This window comes from Jaculus jaculus, chromosome 5, assembly GCF_020740685.1.
Source record: "Jaculus jaculus isolate mJacJac1 chromosome 5, mJacJac1.mat.Y.cur, whole genome shotgun sequence".
Lineage (NCBI taxonomy): Eukaryota > Metazoa > Chordata > Mammalia > Rodentia > Dipodidae > Jaculus > Jaculus jaculus.
This window is the reverse complement of record NC_059106.1, coordinates 59,656,820-59,683,256: the sequence shown is the minus strand read 5'-3', so window position 1 is coordinate 59,683,256 and position 26,437 is coordinate 59,656,820.

Genomic DNA, 26,437 nt, shown 5'->3' with positions numbered 1-26,437 from the left:
TGGGCAGAGTGAGACCCTACCTCGAAAAAGAAAGAAAAAAAAAAGAAAATGAATTTAAAAAAAATTTAAAATAAATAAGAATAATAAAGCCAGGCATAGTGGAGGCAGAAGAATCAGCAGTTCAAGGTTATCCTCAGCTACATAGTGAGTTGAAGGCTAGCCTGCTATCAGAGACTCTGTCTCAAAACAAATATTTACTTCCGGGCATGGTGGCACATGCCTTTAATCCCAGCACTCAGGAGGGTGAGGTAGGAGTTATCACTGTGAGTTCAAGGCCACAAATCTAATCTAATTAGTCTACAGATCTAATTCCAGGTCAGCCTGGACTAGAGCGAGACCCTACCTTGGAAAACAAAAATAAGTAAATAAATAAATGAAAGAAAGTCAGCAGCCTTTTCTTCTGGATGAAAAACTAAATTTTCTCAAAGTTACTTTTTTTTAAAATTTTTATTTATTTATTTGAGAGCGACAGACACAGAGAGAAAGAGAGAATGGGCGCGCCAGGGCTTCCAGCCTCTGCAAACGAACTCCAGATGCATGCGCCCCCTTGTGCATCTGGCTAACGTGGGACCTGGAGAACCGAGCCTTGAACCGGGGTCCTTAGGCTTCATAGGCAAGCGCTTAACTGCTAAGCCATCTCTCCAGCCCTTTTTTTTTTTTTTTTTTTTGAGGCACATCCAACAGACTGCCTTTCCTTTATGAGGGAGTATTGATGTGCCAGGGCCTCCAGCCACTGCAATGAACTCCAGATGTGTGTGCCCCCTTGTGCACATGTGTGACCTTGAGTTCCCATGTCACTGTGCGTCTGCCTTAAGTGAGATCTGTACAGTTGAACATGAGTCCTTAGGCTTCTCAGACAAGCACCTTCACTGCTAAGCCATCTCTCCAGCCCTCAGAGTCATCTTTTACAGTCAGGTGTGGTGGCTCATGCCTGCAAATCCCAGCACTCAGGAGACTGAGGCAAGAGGATTGCCATCAGTTGGAAGCCAGGCTGGGCCACATAGTGAGTTCCAGGCCATCCTGAGCTACAGTATGAGAACTTATTTCAAAAAATTAAAAAAAAGGATGCAAAGATGGCTTAGTACTTAAGATTCTTGCCTGCAAAGCCAAAGGGCCCAGGTTTAATTCCCCAGAACTCAAGTAAAGCCAGATGCAGAGTGGTAAATGCATCTGGAGATCATTTACAGTGCCTAGAGGCCCTGGTGCGCCCATTCTCTCTCTCTCTTGCTGTCTATCTGCCTCTTTCTCTTATTCCCCTCTCATAAAGAAATTAAATGAGCCCAGAAAACAAGCAGGGGTTGCTATCCTAATATCTGACAAGGTAGACATTAGTCCAACGTTAGTCAAGAAAGATAAGGAAGGTCACTTCATATTGATTAAGGGCACACTCCAAAGGAGGACATTACCATCCTAAACATATATGCACCTAACATGGGGGCTCCCAAATTCATCAAACAAACACTATTAGAACTAAGGTCACAGATAACACCAAACACAGTGGTGTTGGGTGACTTTAACACCCCACTCTCATCAATTGACAGGTCATCCCAGGAAAAATAAACAGAGAGGCATCTGGACTAAATGAGGTCATAGAAGGAATGGACCTAACAGATATATACAGGACATTTCATCCAAAGGCTGCAGAATATACATTCTTTTCAGCAGCACCTGGAACATTCTCTAAAATAGATCATATATTAGGACACAAAGCAAATCTTAACAAATTCAGGAAAATTGAAATAATTCCTTGCATCCTATCTGACCACAATGGAATTAAACTACAAATCAGTAGCAAGAAAGGCTATAGAGCATACACAAAATCATGGAAACTAAACAATACACTACTAAATGATGAATGGGTCAATGAAGAAATCAAGAAGGAAATCAAAAAATTTATAGAGTCAAACGATAATGAGAACACAACATATCAAAATCTCTGGGACACAATTAAGGCAGTTCTAAGAGGTAAATTTATGACCTTAAGTGCATATATTAAGAAATTAGAAAAGTCTCAAGTAAACGACCTAATGCTTCACCTTAAAGCCTTGGAAAAAGAAGAACAAGGCAAACCAAAAATCAGTAGACGGGAAGAAATAATAAAGATTAGGGCAGAAATTAATGAAATAGAAACAAAAAAAAAAAAATCCAAAGAATTAATGAAACAAAGAGTTGGTTCTTTGAAAGGATAAACAAGATTGATAAACCCTTAGCAATTCTGACCAAAAGAAAGAGAGAAGAGACACAAATTAATAAAATCAGAGATGAAAAAGGTAACATCACAACAGATTCAAAAAATCACAGGGACATACTACAAAAGCATATACTCCACAAAGTATGAAAATCTGAAAGAAATGGATGATTTCCTTGATTTATATGACCTACCTAAATTAAGTCAAAATGAGATTAATCACTTAAATACACCTATAACAAACATGGAGATCCGAACAGTTATCAATAATCTCCCAACTAAGGCCGGGCGTGGTGGCGCACGCCTTTAATCCCAGCACTTGGGAGGCAGAGGTAGGAGGATCTCCAAGAGTTCGAGGCCACCCTGAGACTACATAGTGAATTCCAGATCAGCCTGAGCCAGAGTGAGACCCTACCTCAAAAAACCAAAAAAAAAAAAAAATAATCTCCCAACTAAAAAAAGCCCATAGCCGGGTGTGGTGGCGCATGCCTTTAATCCCAGCACTCAGGAGGCAGAGGTAGGAGGATCGCCATGAGTTCAAGGCCACCCTGAGACTACATAGTTAATTCCAGGTCAGCCTGGACCAGAGTGAGACCCTACCTCGAAAAAAAAAAAAAAAAAAAGCCCAGGCCCAGATGGATTCACTGCTGAATTTTACCAGACCTTTAAGGAAGAGCTAACACCATTGCTTCTTAAGCTTTTCCAGGAAATAGAAAAAGAAGAAATTCTACCAAACTCCTTCTATGAGGCCAGCATCACCCTGATACCAAAACCAGGCAAAGATAGAACAAAAAAAGAAAATTACAGACCAATCTCCCTCATGAACATAGATATAGAAATTCTCAACAAAATGTTGACCAACAGAATACAAGAGTATATCAAAAAGATCATTCACCCAGACCAAGTAGGCTTCATCCCAGAGATGCAGGGATGGTTCAACATACGCAAATCTATAAATGTAATACATTACATAAATGGGTTGAAGGACAAAAATCACATGACCATCTCATTGGATGCAGAGAAAGCATTTGACAAAATCCAACATCCCTTCATGATAAAAGTCCTACAGAAACTGGGAATAGAAGGAACATATCTCAATATAATAAAAGCTATTTATGACAAGCCTACAGCCAACATATTACTAAATGGGGAAAAACTGGAAGCTTTTCCACTAAAATCAGGAACAAGACAAGGGTGTCCACTGTCCCCACTTTTATTTAATTTAGTTTTGGAAGTCTTAGCCATAGCAATAAGGCAAGAGACACACGTAAAAGGGATACAAATTGGAAAGGAATAAATCAAGTTATCATTATTTTCAGATGACATGATTCTATACATAAAGGACCCTAAAGACTCTACTAGCAAACTGTTAGAGCTGATCAAAACCTACAGCAATGTAGCAGGATACAAAATAAATACACAGAAATCAGTAGCCTTCATATATGTTAACAAACACACAGAGGATGAAATCAGAGAATCACTCCCATTCACAATTGCATCAAAATAAATAAATATGTAAATAAAGTACCCTGGAATAAACCTAACCAAGGAAGTAAAGAATCTTTACAATGAGAACGTTAAAACACTCAAGTGAGAAATTGCAAAAGACACTAGAAAGTGGAGAATCATCCCTTGTTCCTGGATTAGAAGAATCAATATTGTGAAAATGGCAATCTTACCAAAAGCAATCTACACATTTAATGCAATCCCTATCAAAAGTCCAAAAGCATTCTTCATGGAAATAGAAAAAACAATCCAAAAATTCATTTGGAATCACAAAAAACCTCGAATATCTAAAATAATACTGAGCAACAAAAATAAGGCTGGTGGTATCACCATACCTTAACCTATACTACAGAGCCATAGTAACAAAAACAGTGTGGTACGGGCACAAAAACAGACATGTAGATCAGTGGAACAGAATAGAGGACCCAGATGTAAGCCCAAGTAGCTATAGCCACCTGATATTCGATAAAAATGCCAAAAATACTCATTGGAGAAAAGGCAGCCTCTTCAGCAAATGGTGTTGGGAAAACTGGATATATATCTGCAGAAGGATGAAAATAGATTCTTTGGGCTGGAGAGATGGCTTAGCGGTTAAGCGCTTGCCTGTGAAGCCTAAGGACCCCGGTTCGAGGCTCGGTTCCCCAGGTCCCACGTTAGCCAGATGCACAAGGGGGTGCACCCAACTGGAGTTCATTTGCAGTGGCTGGAAGCCCTGGTGCGCCCATTCTCTCTCTCTCCCTCTATCTGTCTTTCTCTCTGTGTCTGTCACTCTCAAATAAATAAATTAAAAATTAAAAAAAAAAAAGAAAATAGATTCTTCTCTCTCGCCATGCACAAAAATTAAGTCCAAATGGATTAAAGACCTTAACATCAGACATGATACTCTGAAACTGCTAGAGGAAAAAGTAGGGGAAACCCTTCAACATATTGGTCTTGGCAAAGACTTTCTGAATACAACCCCAATTGCTCAGGCAATAAAACCACAGATTAATCACTGGGACCTCATGAAATTACAAAGATTTTGCACTGCAAAGGATACAGTGAAAAAAGCAAAGAGGCAACCTACAGAATGGGAAAAAATCTTCACCAGCTATATATCTGATAGAGGATTAATATCTAGGATATATAAAGAACTCAAAAAGTTAAATAATAAGGAATCAAACAAGCCAATCAAAAATGGGCTATGGAGCTAAATAGAGCATTCTCAAAGGAAGAAATACGAATGGCATATAAGCATATAAAAAAAATGTTCTACATCACTAGTCATCAGGGAAATGCAGATTAAAACTACATTGAGATTCCATCTCACTCCTGTCAGATTGGCCACCATCATGAAAACAAATGATCATAAATGTTGGCGGGGATGTGGAAAAAGAGGAACCCTTCTACACTGCTGGTGGGAATGCAATCTGGTCCAGCCATTGTGGAAATCAGTGTGGAGGTTCCTAAAACAGCTAAAGATTGATCTACCATATGACCCAGCTATAGCACTCCTAGGCATATATCCAAAGGACTCATCTCATTTCCTTAGAAGTATGTGCTCAATCATGTTTATTGCTGCTCAATTTATAATAGCTGGGAAATGGAACCAGCCTAGATGTCCCTCAACTGATGAGTGGATAATGAAGATGTGGCACATTTATACAATGGAGTTCTGCTCAGCGGTAAAGAAAAAATGAAGTTATGAAATTTGCAGAAAAATGGATGGACCTGGAAAGGATTATACTAAGTGAGGTAACCCAGGCCCAGAAAGCCAAGCGCCACATGTTCTCCCTCATATGTGGATCCTAGCTACAGATGATTGGGCTTCTGCGTGAGAATGAAAATACTTAGTAGCAGAGGCCAGTAAGTTAAAAAGGAAATATAAAGGGAAGAGAAAGGAAGGGAGGAGGGTCCTTAATAGGTTGATATTGTATATATGTAAGTACAATGATTGAGATGGGGAGGTAATATGATGGAGAATGGAATTTCAAAAGGGAAAGTGTGGGGCGGGGAGGGAATTTCCATGGGATATTTTTTTATAATCATGGAAAATGCTAATAAAAATTTTAAAATAAATAAATAAATAATAAAAACTAAAAAAAAAGAAATAAAATGAAATGAAAACAATATTTCACTCCTGTCCTTGAAGGCGTTTTCCACAAGTCACATATGTGTATGGTTTATTTATGCTGTTTCTCTTTATGAGACTGATGTACTACCTACCGCACTAACGAGGCACCTGGTGTCTGTCTTTAGATTGGTTTTGATTATCCCCAGAATTCCTCTAAATTGAGTGCACAGGTGATTTCTGTCTCTCCCATTGAACTGCATGCAGCATAGCTTTTCCCAGCTTTCTGTCAGCTGGTCTACATGGAGGAGGTTTTCAGCTCAGCTCCAGCAGGATTTCTCAGTGACCTTGCAGCCCAAATATGTGGAATCTTCAGCAGCAGGGTCTTAACCATCTATTCATGCTGGGAAACCAAGGGCCTCAGCAATGGCCTGCAATGTTTTGAAGGTTATCAGGTACTTCCCTGGCCAATAACTCACTGGAAGGTATCCCATCCCTGGCACTGAAAAATTTCTAGTAACAATCTATGGCTTCTGAGTGTTCCATTGTCCAAAAACATAGGTTTCCATATAAGTTATTTATATCCTCTTAGATTTTGATTAGCCCTCCCTCTACCTTTCCCTTACTCAATCTTTCCCTGATCTCACTGAGGCCTTTTCACTCCCATTAATCTGTTCTCCTACTTACATATATACAATACCATCCTACCAATAGTTTTTTAATATATTTTATTTATTTATTTATTTATTTATTCATTTGAGAGAGAGAGACAATGGGCTGCCAGGGCCTTCAGCCACTGCAAACAAACTCCAGATACATGTGTCCCTTTGCGCATCTGGCTTACATGGGTACCAGGGAATCAAACCTGGGTCCTTAGGCCTTGTAGGCAAATGCCTTAACTACTAAGCTATCTCTCCAGCCCTTCAATAATTTTTTTTTTTTTTATGGTACTAGAGATTGAACTAAGGGCCTTCAGCATGCTGAGTAAGCACTCTACTAAGCATCCCATCCTAACAAACATCTGTTTGAATTGAAAAACAATAGAAGAGGACTTGCTGAGAATGGCAAAACCCCCTTCTCTGTACACTCACTTTCCTTTCTTTCACTCATTCAACAATGTGGTTGTCCCCTCCTCCGCTAGGCTGAGTGACAGAAAGTACAGCACTGGCCATATGCAGTCATATGACCGTGACTGCAGGGGTGGGGGTGGTGGCAGGGACGATGCGGACAGGCGACGGCAGTTAAGAACCATCTGTGTCGGAATGAGAGAGCACAGAGGCTGTAAGACACTCCGTCCAACCAGGCCAGCCGGGAGGAGGTGCGCCACGGGCTGTTGTGTGTAGGAGGTGGCATTTAAATGGACCTGAGGATGAATCAAAGTGAACAATGCAGAGATGGGGTTGGGAGGATTCAGGGAGGGAGTACCAAGGGCAAACCACCAGAAGGGAGAGGGAGAGAGCATCTGCCAGTTTTCTTGCCATCTTTCCCCACTGGCCTAAGCTCTGCATGCCCAGAAGATGACAGGGGCGACAGCCAACAAGCTACCTGATGAGACGAAGCCAGCCGAGCCAGCATAGCACTTAGAATAAGGAAATGCAATATTTTCGTCGGTTTTTGCTTTTATTTACTTACTTATTTGCGAGATGCAGAGAGGTAAATAGAGGGAATGAATGGGCACACCAGGGCCCCCAGCTGCTGCAAACAAACTCCAGACATGTGTGCCACCTTGCACACCTGGCTTATGTGGGTCCTGGCGAGTTGAACCTGGGTCCTTTGGCTTTGCAGGCAAAGGCCTTAGCAGCTAAGCCGTCTCTCAAGCCCTTTATTTTTATTATTTTTTTGAGGTGCGAACATCCTTTATTTGTTGCAACAGCAAATGGAGAAAGGAGGGAGTACGTCAGCAACCGTTCCTGGGTCGGCGTCCCCATGTGCAGCAGTCATGCCCCAAAAGTTTTATTTTTAAAAATATTTTTTATTCGGGCTGGAGGGATGGCTTAGCAGTTAAGGCATTTGCCTGCAAAGCCAAAGGACCGTGGTTTGATTCCCCAGGACCCACGTTAGCCAGATGCACCGGGTGCAGCCGGGTGTGGTAGTGCACACCTTTATTCCCAGTACTCAGAGGTAGCAGTAGGAGGATCGCCATGAGTTTGAGGCCACTCTGAGACCATATAGTAAATTCCAGGTCAGCTTGAGCTAGAATGAGACCCTACCTGAAGAAAACACTCAAAAACATATTTACTTATTTATTTGCAAGCAGAGTGAGAGAGAGAGAGAGAGAGAGAGAGAGAGAGAGAGAGAGAATATGAATGGGTACACAAGAGTCTCCAGCCACCGCCGATGAACTCCAGATGCATGCACTGTGTTGTGAATATTCATGTAGATACTGGGGAATTGAACGCTGGTTGTTAGGCATTGCAAGCAAGTGCCTTAACCAATGAGCAGTCTCTCCAGCCCTTATGTTCTAACAAAATTCTTTTATTTATTTATGAGTATGTGTGTTCATGTGCAATGTGTGGTATATGCGTGTGCGTACAGATGTGTGTGCCCATGTATGTGCATATAGAGTGAAAGGAAGATATCTAGAATCTTCTGTCACTCTTTTATTTTTTTTTTTCTCAATCACTCTTCTGCCTCATTTTCCTGAGACAGAATCACTCACTAAATCCAGAGCTCTCTGTCTGTTCCACTGGCAGGCCAGGGAGCCCCAGAAATCCTCCTGTCTCTACCCACTCAGCATTGGGGTTTCAGCCATGCCCAGCTTTCTATATACGTACTGGGAATTAAACTCAAGTCCTCACGCTTGTATGGCAAGTGCTCCTCCCAACTGAGCCATCTTCCCAGACCCGGGACCTTCTAATCTTTTTTTTTTTTAATACATATATATATATTTTTTAATTTATGAGAGTGAGCAAGAGAGAATTAGCACACCAGAGCCTTAGCCACTGGAAATGAATTCCAGATACATGTGCCACCTATGTGCATGTGGCACCTTGTGCATCTGGCTTACATGGGTTCTGGGAAGTCAAATCTGGATCCTTAGGCTTTACAAGCAAGGGCCTTAACTATGAAGCCATCTCTCCAGCCCTAAGTACATATATTTTTTAAATTTTTATTTCTCTCTCTCTCTCTCTCTCTCTCTCTTTTGTTTTTGAGGTAGGGTCTTACTCTAGCCCAGGCTCACCTGAAATTCACTATGTAGTCTCAGGTTGGCTTCAAACTCACAGAGATCCTCCTACCTCTACCTCCGAAGTGCTGGAATTAAAGGTGTGTACCACCATGCTCCACTTCTCTCTCTTTCTCTATCCCTATCTTTATCTGCTTGTGTCTCTGAAATAAATAAATATAAAAATACAAAAAAAAAAAAGAAAAAGAAAAAAGAAAGAAGGAGGGCTGGAGAGATGGCTTAAGGTTAAGGAACTTGCCTGAAAAGCCAAAGGACCCAGGCTCGATTCCCCAGGACCCACATAAGCCAGATGGACAAGGTGGTCATCTGGAGCTTGTTTGCAGTGGGTGGAGGCCATGGCACACCTATTTTTTTCTATCTATCTACCTACCTACCTACCTACCTACCTATCTATCTAATCTGCCTTTCTGCCTCTCTCAAATAAAAAAGAAAGAAAAAGTTATTTACTTATTTAAGAGAAAGAGAATGGGCATGCCAGGGCCTCTAGCCACTGCAAATGAACTCCAGATGCATGCGCCACCTTGTGCATCTGGCTTTATATGTGGTATTACGGTCAGGTTCACATAGGTGGCAGAAAACACCCAACTATGAAAGAACAGCTTGTGTGAAAAAGGGGTTTATTTTGGCTTACAGACTTGAGGAGAAGCTCCATGATGACAGGGGAAAATGATGACATGAGCAGAGGGTGGATATCACCTCCTGGCCAACATCAACAAGAGAATGTGCCAAACACTGGCAAGGGGAAGCTGACTAGAACACCCATAAGCCCACCCCCAACAATACACTGCCTCCAGGAGGCTTCAGTTCCCAAATTGTCACCAGCTAAGGACCTATCACTCAGAACACATAAGTTTATGGGGGACACCTGAATCAAAACACTATATGTGGGTAGTGGGGAACTGAACCTGACTAGCCATTCTCCAGCCCTCTAATCTTTTGTTTGTTTTTTGTTTTGTTTTTTGAGATAGAGTCTCACTCTAGCCCAGGCTGACCTAGAACTCACTATGTAGTCTCAGGGTGGCTTAGAACTCATGGCAGTCTTCCTACCTCTGCCTCCCAAGTGCTGGGATTAAGGGCATGAACCACCATGCCAGCCCTCTAATCTTTTTTTTTTTTTTTTTTTTTTTTTTTGGTTTTTCAAGGTAGGGTTTCACTCTAGCCCAGGCTGACCTGGAATTCACTATGGAGTCTCAGGGGGGCCTCAAACTCACAGCAATCGTCCTACCTCTGCCTCCCAAGTGCTGGGATTAAAGGCGTGGGCCACCACGCCCAGCTCCCTGTAATCTTTTTTTTGAAATATATTTTATTTATTTATTTGAGAGAGAGAAAGAGGCAGAGAGAGGGAGAGAATGGACATGCCAGAGCCTCCAGCTATTGCAAATGAACTCCAGATGCATGCGCCCCCTTGTGCATTGGCTTACATGGGTCCTGGAGAGTCAAACTGGGATCCTTTGGCTTTGCAGGCAAATGCCTAAACTGCTGAACCATCTCTCCAACCATTCTAAAACTTTTTCTTTTTTGCCCCAAGGCCTCCAGCCACTACAATCGAACTCCAGACACGTGCACCATCTTGTGCGCATGTGAGACCTTGCACATTTGCATCACCTTGTGCATCTGGCTTACACGGATATGAAGAGTCAACATGGGTCCTTAGACTTCACAGGCATGCATCTTAACCAATAAGCCATTTCTTCAGCACCCCTCTAATCTTTTTATTTTTTATTTTTATTTATTTACTTATATGAGAGAGAGAGAGAGAGAGGCAGATAGAGAGAATTGGCACATCAGGGCTTCCAGTCACTGCAAACAAACTCCAGATGTATGCACCACCTTGTGCCTCTGGCTTAGGTGGGTCCTGGGGAATTGAACCTGGGTTCTTAGGCTTCATAGGTAAGTGCCTTAACCGCTAAGCCATCTCTCTAGTCCCCCTCTGATCTTTTTTAAAATTAATTTATTTATGTGTGTGTATGCTCACATGCACCAGTGTCTTTTGATGCTGCAAATGAATGCCCATCCAGCTTTACTCTATGGGGGTGGCTGGAATTGAACCCCAACCAACAGGCTTTGAAAACAAGTGTGTTGAACTGCTGAGCTACCTCTCAAGTCCCCTTCCTAATCTTTTTGTCCCCTAATCTTTATAAAGATCATGCATTCCTTTTATAAAAAAAAGATGGGAAATAGAGAAAATACTAAAATATTAAAAAAGAGAAAAGCTGGACATAATGGGCCATGCCTTTAATCCCAGCACATGGCAGACTGAGGTAAGAGGATTGCCATGAGTTCCAGACAAGCCTGGAGTACAGAATGACTTCCAAGTCAGCATAGGCTAGAGTGAGATCCTGCTTTAAAAATATATATATATTTTTAAAAAAACCAAACAACAACAAAAAAAAAACAGGGCTGGAGAGATGGTTCAGCAGTTAAAGGCACTTGCTTACAAACCCTGATGGCCCAAAGGCTCAATTCCCCAGGTACACAAGGTAGCACAAATATCTGGGATTCATTTGCCGTGGCTGAAGGCCCAGTCATGCTCATGTTCTCTCTCTGTCTCTCACTCATAAACAAACAAATAAATAGATAGTTAACAACAACAACAACAAAAAAAAAATAATAGAGAAGGAGCTGGGTGAGGTAGCACACATCTTTAATCCCACCACTCAGGAGGCAGAGGTAGAAGGATCTCTGTGAGTTTGAGGCCAACCTGGGACTATAGAGTGAGTTCCAAGTCAACCTGGATTAGAGTGAGACCCTATTAAAAAAAAATAATAAAATAAGTAAAAATAAAATTTAAAAAAAAAGTTCAGTCTTTTCCTAGCCCTACAACCTGAGAAATATATTTTTTCCTGTGTGAACTTCAGGGTCCTGCCTGAGATGATAGTGCCCATAGCTTACACAAGGACGCCAACATCTACCCAAGGTCCCACCTGACTTACAGCCTGTGGTCTGAATCCTGGACAATAGAAGCAAAGAGGCCATCCAAACCTTACTCCAGACTCCTTTCCGGTAATGGAGCAGGGCCTCCCAGGAGAAAAGCCAGTGGAGGCAAAGCCTACCAGAAGGGGTATCAAAGGTGACTGTGGTGCTAGCCAGGTCCCCTCCATCAGCTGAGTCTGAGGAATTCACTGCTATTCCAGCCTAGGAGATTCTAGCTCTCAGCAGAGAGATCCAACCCCTCCTTTTCCACCTCTTCCTGGCGAGATGGCCTGGCACCCTCTAGAATGCAGTCGCAGTTTAATAATTTAGCAGATGCAGACAAAGATAGCAGTTCTGAAAATAACACAGCCAGGCCCAGCCTGCTTCTCCCTTTTCATGCAGATGCCCCTGCCCTCCCCCAAAAGGTCTCCTGTCAGCACCCCTGCCTGCCTCATTCTTCCTCTTCTCTCTCTCTCACCTGTTTGTTCGTTTGTTTTTTGTTTTTTTTGTTCTCGAGGTAGGGTCTCACTCTAGCCCAGGCTAACCTGGAATTCACTATGGAGTCTCAGGGTGGCCTTGAACTCAGTGATCCTCCTACCTCTGCCTCCCAGTGCTGGGATTAAAGATATGCGCCACCATGCCCGGCTTTGTTTGCATTATTTTGTTTTGGTTTTTCAAGGTAGGGTCTTGCTCTAGCTCAGGCTGACCTGGAATTCACTATGTAATCTCAGGTTGGCCTCGAACTCACAGTGATCCTTCTACCTCTGCCACTCAAGTGCTGGGGTTAAAGGTGTGTGCCACCATGCCTGGCATCCTTCCTGTTCTTATCCTCTTTCTCTTCCTCCCCTCCTCTTTCTCTCCATTCTCCTTTTACGAGCTTTGAAATCAATTAGCCCTTAAAGGAAGCTTGCCCTAGAAGCCAGTAGACTCGAGTTTAATTCACTGTGTGGACTTGAGCCACCCTTCTCCTGAATTGGTAATATGAAGTATCTAGATTTCTAAACGTGCTGGGGGGAAGGAAGGGGGAGAGGCACTTGGACAGGAGACTGTATGTCATCCTCAGCAAGTCCTAAGTGCGTTGCCAGCGTCCTCTAGTCAATAGCCTGATGCTCCATCCAGCACACTCGGCCTTTCTTTGTCTTCAGTTTCTGTGGTGGTGAAAATTTTGTCCTGGTTATTTCTCCCGGCATAAAAGGCTGTGACCTGTGTGCCATGTGCGTTTGAAACTTCATCACAGGTCTGACAAGTACAGGTCATGCGCCTTTCTTCTTGCAGCATCACTCGAATCACCCCACCTTCACGATCACAGTGTTTTGGGAGTCTGGTTTTGTTTTGATTTTTATTGCCTTCGTTTTTGCAATACTGGGATCAAACCCAGGGCCTCCTGCATGGTAGGCAGGCGTTCTATCACGGAGCTACATCCCCAGCCAAGGTCTCAGTTTTCGTGTCTCTAGCATAGCCAGAGGTTGAAGAGTAAATAGGACAAAAGGGGTAAGAATGTATCTGCTGTCAGGCATCCACTCAGCAACTCAATTAGAGACCTTTTGTTCACTAGCCACTGTGCAAGATAATAAAGGCTTACTAACAAATGGGAGAGGCAGAATCTCTGTTTGACAACTGTCCTGTCTCAGAAGTCAAAATAATCACCCCAAGAAATGTGTCATAAAAGAAGAGTAAAATGTCCAGCAATGAAATTGGGCTGGCAGTGCACACCTTCAGTCTCAGCACTTGGGAAGCTGAGGCAGGGAGATTACTGCAAGTTCGAGGCCAGCTTGAGCTACAGAGTGAGTCCCAGGTCAGCCTGAGCTAGAATGAAATAAAGCATATTTACTTATCATGGAGGTTTGGTTCCGGTGTCCCCCATAAACTTAGGTGTTCTGCATGCTAAGTTCCCAGCTGATGGAGATTTGGGAATTAACACACCTCCTGGAGGCAGTGTATTGTTGGGGGTGCATTTATGGGTATTATAGCCAGATTCCCCTTGCCAATATTTGGTATTTTCCTATTGCTGTTGTCCACCTGATGTTGGCAAGAGGGTGATGTCCACCCTCTGCTCATGCCATTGTTTTCCCCTGCCATCATAGAGCTTCCCTAGAGTCTGTAAGCCAAAATAAGCCCTTTTTCCACAAATAGCCCCTGGTCGGGTGTTTTCTGCCAGCAATGTGAACCTGACTGCAACAGTAAAGTGGGTGCGGAGGAGTGGTATAATTGCTGCTAGACACCTGACTGTGTGGCTTTTGGCCTTTTGGAGTTGATTTGTTTTTGTTGTTGTTGTTGTTGTTTGTTTGTTTTTGTGGTTTTCGGAGGTAGGGTCTCACTCTAGCTAGCTGAGGCTGACCTGGAATTAACTATGTAGTCTCAGGGTGGCCTTGAACTCAAGGTGATCCTCCTACCTCTGCCTCCCAAGTGCTGAGATTAAAGGCCTATGCCACCATGCCCAGCTGGAGCTGATTTTTGAGAGGAATGTGGAAAGATTTGAAATCTTGGCTTAAGAGATGCCTTGCAGTGCTGTAATTACAGCTTGATGGAATGTTCTGGTTAGAGTTGAAAGAGCTGAATTCAGTAAGAAGTATGGACTGTGAAGTTTGGCTTGTGAGGTTGAGAAAGAGCTTTGCCTGGACTGGGATAGAAGCAGTTTGTGTGAGAGGCTTGCTGTTATGTGCCCATCCTGAGAACTTTTGCAGGGTTGCATTGTATAGAAATGGACTTGTGTGAGCAGAGGGACATAGCACAGAAAAAATGAAATTTCTGAGCCAAAACTTCTGCCCATTCAGCTGCAACTGTATCAGAGATTACAACTATTGAGATTAGGCCAGCTGACCTGCACTGGTACAACAGAAAGAATGCAAACTCTTGAAGGGGCCTGAATGCTGAAGGAGTGTCCTATTCTTCAAAGTCTGCTTTATTCCTCCCTGGATTAACAAATTGGCACCCTACCTGGTATTATGGAGAATAAGAAATGCAGGAAAGAGAGGGTCATTGAATTTGCAACACATTCTTGTGTTTTTAAAATAACCATGGGCAGTGTGAAGCAGGAGACCCAACAGAGCTATGAGGATGGACCGTGGGTTGCAGTGGAGACCCAGTGGAGATGCCAGGACCACAAGACAGCTGCTAAGGAGAGCTGCCAGCCCCGGATGAAGTTTGTCAGGACTGTGAGTAGCCTAGCTGGAGGGGTGGAATTGGAACTCCAGAGACTTGTTGCTGGTTAGAATTATCAGACTTCGAAATTTGTCACTGACTAGAGTTGTTGGAGTTGGAGCTACAGAGTTTGGTGTTTGCCCTGTTTAAATCTTGTATTAAGTATTTCTTTGCTATGCCCAATGCCATCTTTTGCAGTGTGAGTGTTTATTCTGTGCCATTATGGATTTTGGGGGGACTATTTGGTATTATGGCTCAGTTAAAAGATCTCAGATCATAGGAATGTTTGAACATCATTAGGATTGATAAAAACTATAGGGGCTTTTAAACTTGGACAGAATGCATTGCATTGCATTTTCCATTGTGGATGGTTATGTTATGGGGACCACAGGTGGAATGTGGCGGTTTGATTCAGATGTCCCCCATAAACTTAGGCATTCTGAATGCTAGGTCCCCAGCTGATGGCAATTTGGAAACTAAGGCCTACTAGAGGCAGTGTATTGTTGAAGGTCAGCTTATGGGTGTTACAGCCAGATCCCCCTTGCCAGTATTTGGCACACTCTTCTGTTGCCATTGTCCACCTGATGTTGGCTAGGAGGTGATGTCCACCCTGTGCTCATGCCATCATTTTCCCCTGCCATCACAGAGCTTCCCCTCGAGTGTACAAGCCAAAACAAACCCCTTTGCCCACAAAGAGCTCTTGGTCGGGTGTTTTCTGTCAGTAATGTGAACCTGACTGCCACACTTAGTGCTTGCTCCATGTGAGTAGAGAGCCTATCAGATGTTGTTAGACACTGACTTTTTTTTCTCGCTTTTGGTTTTTTAAAGTAGGGTCTCACTCTAGCCCAGTCTGACCTGAAATTCACTATGTAGTCTCAGGGTGCCCTCCAACTCATGATGACCCTTCTATCTCTGCCTCCTAAGTGCTGGGATTACAGGCGTGCACCACCACACCCCACCACACTGCATTTTATACATAGAAGACAGACTGGGAATGTCAAGCTCAACATGGTCAAGGAGCACCGGAACCTTAGTTCTTACCGACCAGAGTGCTTCCATAGAAATGAATAAGGAGGAGCTACAGAGATGGATCAGTGGTTAAGGTGCTTGCCTATGTAGCCTAAGGACCCAGATTTAATTCCCCAGTACCCACGTAAGCCAGGTGCATAAGGTGGCACATGTTTCTGGAGTTCCTTTTCAGTAGGCATGCCCATTCTCTCTTTCCCTGCAAATATATATGTATTTAAGCAGGGTGTTGTGGTGGTGCATGATTTTAATCTCAGTACACTGGGAGGCTCTGATCCCAGCACTTGAGAGGCATGCCATGAGACTGAGGCCACCCTGAGATTACATAGTGAATTCCAAGTCAACCTGGACTAAAGTGAGACCCTACCTCGAAAAACAAAAAACAAACAACAAAAAAAAGTGAACAAGGAATAAACTAGTGACATGATAGGAAAGGGAGTCAAAGAGGGCTTCTCTTTAGGAGGTGACATTAAAGCTGAGGTCTGAAAAACTGATGAGCAGGAATCAGACTTATAGAAATATGGGTGGGGTGGTAAGCAACTGCAAGGGCCCTGAGACAGAAAGACCAGTGTGTGGTGAGCTTGCAGGAAAACAGTGAGGGTTCAGCCTGAGCCTGAATGCCAATAGGATTTCAGATGTTATTCTGTTTTAATTTTCTTTTTCTTTAAAGATTTATTTTATTAATTTATTAGAAAGAGAGAGACAGAGAGAGAGAGAGTATGGGCACACCAGGGCCTCTAGCCACTGCAAACGAACTCCAGACACATGTGCCACCATGTGCATCTGGCTTACGTGGGACCTGGAGAATCGAACCTGGGTCCTTAGACTTTACAGGTAAGTGCCTTAACCACTAAGCCATCACTCCTCCAGCCCTCTTTTTTTTTTTTTTCTGAGGTAGGGTCTCACTCTAGTCCAAGCTGACCTGGAATTTACTTTGTAGTCTCAGGCTGGCCTCAGAATCACAGCAATCCTCTTACCTCTGCTTCCCGAGTGCTGGGATTAAAGGCACGCCCCACCACACCCCAATTTGTCAGATGTTACTCTGTATGTGGGGAAAGCCTTTAAAAGGTTAAAGTTGATTTGTCTCTAAAAGATGAGGCTATTTGCTTCACAGACTGGAGAAAATGGACTAGAAGTGGGGCAGGAGGGGCCTGGGAGGAGCCAGTTAAAAGATTATTGCAGTAATCCAGGGGAGAGAGGTTGGTGCCAGGCGTAATGGCTCCAGGTGGAGTGGGAACAGATTTGAGATTTATTTGAAGAGGAGCCAGAGGACATGTAGGTGGATTAGTGCAGCAGTGAGAGAATGACCTCAGGGTTTGATCACCAGAGAGCAGGATGGATTGTGGCAATACTGACCAAGAGGAGAAAGAGCAAAGGAAGAGCAGGCTTGATGGAGACGTCAAGGTCAAGAATTTATTTTAGCTGGGTGTAGTGGCGCTTGCCTTTAATTCCAGCACTTGGAAGGCAGAGGTAGGAGGATCACCATGAGTTTGAGGCCACCCTGAGACATAGTGAATTTCAGGTCAGCCTGGGCTATAGTGAGACTCTACCTGGGGGAATATATATATATATATAACCTGGGTGACCATTCCTTTACTCCAAAAACAAGACCAACAGGATCTACAGTTCTTCTGGATGCGAACCACCTGGTGCATTCATGACCCCACAGTGATTGCTCGGCAGCCCCACAAGAACTGCAGACCCTGAGTGCAGTGTTCTGAGTGCATGGGTGGTTTTCTTTTTAATATTCCACTTTTTTATTGATTGATTGATTTTTCGAGGTAGAGTCTCACTCTAGTCCAAGCTGACCTGGAATTCACTATGTGTCTCAGGGTGGCCTTGAACTCATGGCGATCCTCCTACCTCTGCCTCCTTAGTGCTAGGATCAAAGGTGTGAATCACCACATCCGGTTTAATATTTTATTTATTTCAAAGAGAGAGGGAGAGAGAGAGAGAAAAAGAGAGAGAGAGAGAGAAAAAAGAGAGAGAGAGAGAGAATGGGCACTTCAGAGTCTCCAGCCACTATAAATGAACTCCAGACACATGCATCACCTTGTGCATCTGGCTTTACATGGGTCCTGGGAAATCGAAGGAAGCTTAAGGAACCATTCCTTAGGCTTCACAGGCAAGCTCCTTAACTGCTAACCCATCTCTCCAGCCCACATCCATGTTTTGACATGAGGAAGGAGGAGGACAAAAGGAAGGAGACAAAAAACAGAGGAAGAACAATTTAGAAAGAAGAGGGTCCTTAGTGGAATGAAGTTAAGGGACAGGGTACAAAAGAGGGTAATGAGATGGGAATACAATCAAGTTATACATACTATGCTCATATATTAAAGTACTTACTTAAAAAAAGGGAGAAGGAGCCGGGTGTGGTGGCACACACCTTTAATCACAGCACTCAGGAGGCTGAGGTAGGAAGATTGTCATGAGTTTGAGACCACCCTGAGACTACATAGTGAATTCCAGGTCATCCTGGGCTAGAGTGAGACCCTACCTTTAAAAGTAAAAAAAACAGTGGGGGGTGGCTGTAGGGATGGCTTAGTGGTTAAGGTGTTTGCCTCCAAAGCCAAAAGACCTATGTTTGATTCCCCAGGACCCACGTTAGCCAGATGCACATATTCAGCTACAAATGTCCAAATGCTTGGACTTCTATGTGAGTTGGAATAAAACTTGATAGCAGAAGTCTGTAAGCTGGAAAGGAGCTATAAGGGAGGGAGGAGAGGGAAGGCTTAAGGGGATGGTATTGGATATACGTAAGTAGAAGAATAGATTAATGGGGGTGGGAAAGCCTAAGTGAAGTCAGGGGAAGAGACTGAATAAAGGTAGGGTGGGGGAGGGTTAATCAAAATAAGGTATGAGTAAGTCATATGGAAACCTACTTTTTTGGATAATGGCACATCCAAAATGCATAGATTGTTACTAGAAAATTTTTCAAAGATAGGACACCTTCCAGTGAGTTGTTGGCCAAGGAGGTCCCATATGCCCCCAAAACATTACAGGAATAGATGGTAAGACCCTATTGCTAAGACTCCACATACTTGGGCTGCAAGGTCACTGAGAAATCCTGCTGGAGCTGAGCTGAAAACCTCCTCCATGTAGAGCAGCTGACAGAAAGTGGGAAAAAGCTATCTTGCATTTAGCTCTGTGGGAGAAAGAGAAGTCAGTGTAGATAAAGAACAGTGGACACTGAAAGCCTTAAATTAGGCCAGCCAGACCAATGAGCCAATGGATGCAATAGTGGCATGCCTGTTATGGGGGAAACACACCACTCTTTTTTCTCTTTTTCTTTTTTTTGGAGGGTAGGGCTTGAGGTAGGGTTTCACTCTAGCCCAGGCTGACCTGGAATTTACTATGTATTTTCAGGGTGGCCTCGAACTAACAGTGATCCTCCTACCTCTGCCTCCCGAGTGCCAGGATTAAAAGTGTACACTATCATGCCCGGCTTCAACTTTTTTTAAGATCTATTTTTATTTATTAGAAATAGAGAAAGAATGGACATGCCAGGGCCTCTAGCCACTGCAAATGAACTCCAGACACATGTGCCACCATGCATCTGGCTTACGTGGAACCTGGAGAATCGAACCTGGGTCCTTAGGCTTCCCAGGTATGTGCCTTAACTGCTAAGCCATCTCTCCAGCCCCCCCCCCTTTTTTTTTTTGTTTTGAGGTAGGGTCTTATTCTAGCCAAAGCTTAACTGGAATTTACTACGTAGTCGCAGGGTGGCCTTGAACTCATGGTGATCCTGCTACCTCTGCCTTCTGAGTACTGGGATTAAAGGCAGACACCACCATGCCTGGCTTGTTCAATTTTGTTCAACTGTTTCAATGGTCATATTATCGCAAGATGGCAGGATTAACTAAAAATGTGTGATTTTGGGCTCGGGAAATGGCTTAGCGGTTAAGGCATTTGCCTGTGAAGCCTAAGGACCCTGGTTCGATTCCCCAGGATCCACATAAGCCAGATGCACAAGGTAGCACATGTGTCTGGAGTTCATTTACAGTGGCTAGAGGCCCTAGTGCACCCATTCTCACTTTCTTTATATCTGCCTCTTCCTCTTTCTCAAATAAATAATTTTTTTGAAAAAAAAGAAAAACATTGGTGATTTTAGCAACACTCTATGTCGAAAAAAAAACAAAGCAAAACAAAAAAAATGGTGATTTTATTCAAGCAACAAGTTGCTGCAAACTGCTTATTCAAAAGCGATCACTACACTGTTCATGACGCAGAGTAAGAGTGAGAAAAATCTGGCCAGTAGATTTAACTCAGGCATGAGTTCTTAGGAAAGGTACACAGTGATTTCAATCAACAGCAATACAGAAGACGCTCTGACGGGCCTAGTTTCCATTTCGTCCACTGTGTCTGACTACCATGGCTGAGACCGTTACATTTCCATCTCAGGCTGGGCCTGAGCCTTCCTTGAGAGATGCACTTGGCAACGGGCTCCTTCTCCGGCCGTGCACTTGTGCTGGGCACCACGTTCTCCTCCACCCAGTATACCACGTGCTCTTGGTGCTTTCTGGGCATCATAGTCTGCACAGAAATGCGATGGTCCAAGCGACCCTACACCTCTCTATTTACTTTGTGTAGCTGTCCCCAGTAAGTGACCTCCAAAGCCAAAGCAGTGTTACTCCTCTGAACATCAAGAAGGTAGTGGTAGGCTAGGCGTGGTGCCACAGGCCTTTAATCCCAGCACTGGGAGGCAGAGGTGAGGGGATCATTGTGAGTTCGAGGCCAACCTGAGACTACATAGTGAATTCTAGGTTAGCCTGGTCTAACCTAGACACTACCAAAAAATAAACAAAAAGGTAGTGGCTGGGCTGGAGAGATGGCTTAGTGGTTGAGGCACTTGCCTGCAAAGTCAAAGGACCCAGGTTCAAATTCCAGGACCCATGTAAGCCAAATGTACAAGGTGTTGCATGCAATTGGAGGGCATTTGCAGTGACTAGAGGCCCTGGCATGCCCATTCTCTCTCTCCTTCTCCTCCTCCCCCCAAATAAATAAATAAATAAAATTTTTAAGAAAAGCTAGTGGCGCTTCTGAGTCAGTGCCTACTGTGACTTCAATTCAACCATATCCTGCATTTGTTGGATGGACGCCTGTTTTGCTTCTTCCAGTTAAGCAATTTTTTGCTCATTGAGTTTATCAATAAATTCTGCAACAGAGGAACTTATATATTTTTTTTTATTGACAACTTCCATGAATATAAACAATGTCCCATGGTAATTCCCTCCTTCCCCCCCCACTTTCCCCTTTGAAACTCCACTCTCCATCACATCCCCTCCCCCTCTCAATCAGTCTTTTTTTTTTTTTTTTGATGTCATGATCTTTTCCTCCTATTATGATGGTCTTAGGTAAGTAGTGTCAGGCACTGTAAGGTCATAGATGGGACCATGTTTTTTGTGGGGGGTTCTTTTTGTTTTTTTAGGGACCATATTTTTTTACTTACGTAGACAAGTAACCCTATTACTGATATGATAGATAAGGTTACTGGGGAAATCATATGTATTTCTTTGGATAGACAGTACAAGATAAGCCCAGTTCCAAGCATGCAGGGTCCTGTTTCTCCAGCTTTAGGATAAGGAAGAATTCCCCAGAGATCAGCCCAACATGTACTTTTCCTCCAAATTCAGGAAGAGGTAGTAAAGGAGCAAGTCATGGCTGCCCTGTGTGGAGGATCCTTGCTGCCTTCAATGCCCCTGGTCCCAGGACAGTCACATCTTCAGACACAGAGCAGAAAGTACCACCCAGGACAGCAAGGTCAGCCGAGGTGTAGGAAGCAAGTGGAGACTGGGGAGATGGCTCAGTGGATAAGGTCTTGCCTGCAAAGCCTAAGGTCCCAGGTTTGATTCCCCAGTACCCGTGTAAAGCTAGACACACAGAGGAGGGTGTGCATCTGGAACTTGCTGCTGTGAATGCAAGGCCAGTCTGGGACTACAGAGTGAGTTCCAGGTCAGACTGGGCTAGAGTGAGATCCTATCTCAGAAAACCAAAAAAAGAAGAGGGCTGGAGAGATGGCTTAGCAGTTAAGGCCCATGCCTGCGAAGCCTAAGGACCCAGGTTCAATTCTCCAGGTCCCACACAAGCCAGATGCAGATGGTGGAACATGCATCTGCAGTTCATTTGCAGTGGCTAGTGGCCCTGGCATGCCCATTCATTCCCTCCCTCCCTCCCTCTCTCTCTCTTTCTCCCTCCCTCCCTCATTCATTGTCTCTAATAAATAAAAATAAACCTTTACAAAAAAAAAAAAAAAAGGAGGGCTAGAAAGATGGCATAGTGTTTAAGGCACTTGCCTGCAAAGTCAAAGGACCCAGGTTTGACTCCCCAGGACCCACATAAGCCAGATGCACATGAGGGTATAGGCATCTGAAGTTCCTTTGCAGTGGCTTGAGGCCCTGGCATGCCCATTCTCTCTATCTGCTTATTTCTCTCTCTTTCTCTTTTATAAATATATAAAAATTAAAAAAGAAAAAAAGATATCCAGGCTTGGTGGTGCACGCCTTTAATCCCAGCACTTGGGAGGCAGAGGTAGGAGGATCGCCATGAGTTTGAGGCCACCCTGAGAGTATGTAGGTGAATTCCAGGTCAGCCTGGGCTAGAGCAAGACCCTACATTAAAAAGAAAAAAAGGGCTGGAGAGATGGCTTAGCGGTTAAGCGCTTGCCTGTGAAGCCTAAGGACCCCGGTTCGAGGCTCGGTTCCCCAGGTCCCACGTTAGCCAGATGCACAAGGGGGCGCACACGTCTGGAGTTCGTTTGCAGTGGCTGGAAGCCCTGGCGCGCCCATTCTCTCTCTCTCCCTCTACCTGTCTTTCTCTTTGTGTCTGTCGCTCTCAAATAAATAAATAAATAAATGAACAAAAAAAAAAGAGCTAGTTTTCCTAACCTCCACCCCTCCACCTATCCTTCCTACTGTACAGGTGAATACACTGAAATAAACGTAGTGTAAAGGAAAAAAAAAAAAAAGCCAGATGTGGTGGTGCATGCCTTTAATCCTAGCACTTGGGAAGCAATGGTAGTGGATGGCTGTGAATTTGAGGCCACCCTAAGAATACATAGTGAATTCCAGGTTAGTCTGGGCTAGAGAGTGAGACCCTACCTTAAAAAAAAAAAAAAAAAGCTGGGTGTGGTGGTGCATGCCTTTAATCCCAGTACTCGGGAGACAGTGGTAGGAGGATCACTGTGAGTTCAACATAGTGAAGAGTGAGACCCTACCTCAAAAACCAAAATAAATAAATAAGTAAAAAGAAAAAGAAATATTGAGAAAAGAAAAGCAGGGTTGGCCACTGTCAGAGGACACAGCAAAAGCCAAAGCCAGAGCAGATGGCAGGGGAAGTGCTATGGGCTGGCAACACTACCACCAGCCCATGGAAGCATCTCAGGGTCTTGCTCTAGCCCAGGCTGACCTGGAATTCACTATGTCGTCTCAGGCTGGCCTCAAACTCACATCGATCCTCCTACCTCAGCCTCCCAAGTGCTGGGATTAAAGGCCCATGCCACCATGCCCGGTTTGTTTTAGTTCTGGGTTTGTATGTGGGTGGAGCATGTGTGTACACATGTATGTGGAGGCCAAGGACAACCCTGGTGTCACTTAGGAATGCCGTTCTCCTTTTTATTTTTTGGAACAGGGTTTCTCATTGTCTTGGAGCTCCCCAATTGGACTAGACTGGCTGAGCAACGAAAGCTAAGAATCAATTTGTTCTCGCTTTCCCAACATTGATATTAAAAGAGTATGCCAGCCAGGCGTGGTGGCGCATGCCTTTAATCCCAGCACTCAGGAGGCAGAGGTAGGAGGATTGCTGAGAGTTCGAGGCCACCCTGAGACTACATAGTGAATTCCAGGTCAGCCTGAGCTGAAGTGAGACCTTCCTCAAAAAACCAAAAAAAAAAAAAAAAGCATGTGCCACCACATCTACCTATTTTTAAAATGCTTTATTTTTATTTATTTATTTGAGAGAGAAAGAGAGATGGAGAGAGAGAGAGTGGGCACGCCAGGGCATCCAGCCACTGCAAACGAAGTCTAGACACATGTACCACCTTGTGCATCTGGCTTATGTGGGTCCTGGGGAATCACCCTACCTATTTTTTTTTTTTTAGATTATTCCATATCACACGCTTTATTTATTTTCAACATTGATAATTTCATTCTAAACACATACATTATTATGTGTGTAGTAGGCTATACAGAATAAATAAACATCTAGCATTTTGTAGTTGTTTCGGGAGATGGAACTCAGGTCCATATGCTTACAAGACAAGCACTTTATCCCCTGATCTAGCTCCTCCGCCCCATGATATTTTTTGTTTTTTGTTTTTTTGAGGTAGTGTCTCACATTAGCCCAGGTTCACCTAGAACAAACTCACTCTGTAGTCCCAGGCTGGCCTTGAACTCGTGGCAATCCACCTACTTCTGTGCCCCCATGAATGTTTTTTGCGATTTTTTGTTTGCTTTTTTTTTCCAAGTAGGGTCTCACTCTAGCCCAAGCTGACCTGGAATTCACTATGTAGTCTTAGGGTGACCTGGAACTCAAGGCTATCCTCCCACCTCTACCTACCCCCTGAGTGCTGGGATTAAAGGCGTGCGCAAGCACGCCTGGCAAATTGTGAAGTTCTTGAGTATGAAGCTTGTAGACGAGAATGTCATGCTGCAGTGTTAAAAGACTGGATAGCCAACATCTGTGGATGAGAAATGCCTAGTTCAAATGTTATACTCACACTGGTGGTCAGTGGCATACCTAAGATTTCAACTCACCCTGTACTAAATCCTGATTATTTCCACTGTGTGTGCCGCCCCCTAGTGTCCATGTTGGAGAAGCGCACCAGGCAAGCTGCAAACACAAAATGGAAGGAGGCAGAGCCCCTGGTGCTGGACCCTACAGTTCCCCTAACACCCTGACCCACTGCTGTTCCCCAGTACCAAAGCTGCGGGTCTAGCAGCTTCTAAAGAGCCACCCATATATACAGTTGTGATGATGTGTTTGGCTATCTCACAGCCCTCCAATTCAACAGGTCCAACCCAACTTTGAATTCTTACACCCTAGACTTGTGTCCATCCAGTAACACAAGCTAGAAACCCACATCACCCTGACACCTTTCTCTTCCCTCAGTATGACATCAGTCAACTGCCCTGACTAGTGACAGGGAGAGATGACCAGAAAAATATTCAAACACAGCAATGATCAAAAACTGTGGGCCTGGTGGCGCACGTCTTTAATCCCAGCACTCAGGAGGCAGAGCTAGGAAGATCACCATGAGTTTGAGGCCACCCTGAGACTACACAGTGAATTCCAGGTCATCCTGGGCTAGACGAAGACCCTACCCTGAAGAAACAAAAATAGGGGCTAGAGAGGTTGTTTAGTAGTTAAAGTGCTTGCTTGCAAAGCCAAAGGACCCAGGTTTGATTCCCCAGTACCCACATAAAGCCAGATGCGTAAGGTGATACATGCAAATAAGCAAATAAAATTAAAATTTTTCTTTTAAATTTTTATTCATTTATTTATTTGAAAATGACAGAGACAGAAAGAGGCAGATATAGAGAGAGAATTGGCGTGCCAGGGCCTCCAGCCGCTGCAAACGAACTCCAGACGTGTGCGCTCCCTTGTGCATCTGGCTAATGTGGGTCCTGGGGAATTAAGCATTGAACTGGGGTCCTTTGGCTTCACAGGCAAGTGCTTAACCGCTAAGCCATCTCTCCAACCCTAAATAAGATAGTTTTTAGGGCTAGAGAGATGGCTTAGTGGCTGAGGCTTTTGCCTGCAGAGCCAAAGGGGTTTGATTCCCCAGGACCCACAAAGCCCAGATGAACAAGATGTGCATGCATCCTGAGTTTGTTTGCAGTAGCTGGAGACCCTGGTGTACCCATCTCTTTCTCTCTCTCTCTCTCTCTCTCTCTCTGCCTCTCTCAAATAAATAAATAAAAATAAAATATTTTAAATAAATAAATAAAATATATGCATATATAGAGATATATAGAGAGGTTTTTTGTTTGTTTGTTTGTTTCTCGAGGTAGGGTCCCGCTCTAGCCCAGGCTGACCTGGAATTCACTATATAGTCTCAGGGTGGCCTTGAACTTTTTACAGCAATCCTCCTACCTTTGCCTCCCAAGGGCTGGGACTAAAGATGTGTGCCACCACGCCTGGCTCAAAAAAATTTTTTTTTAAGAAAAAGTATATATTTGACATAGGGTCTAACTGTGTAATATAGGCTAGCCTCAAACTCACTATGCAGCTGGGGCTGTCCTCAAAGTTGAAATCCTCCTGTTTCAGCCTTCCAATGTTGGGATTACAGGTGTGTACTGCCACACATGGCTTTAACCGTGTTAGTGCTTTTGTTCTGTTTTTAAGGTAGGGTCTCTAACCCAGGCTGTCCTTGAACTCATGGAGATCTTCCTACTAAACTCCCAAGGGCTGAGATTAAAGGCATGAATCACCA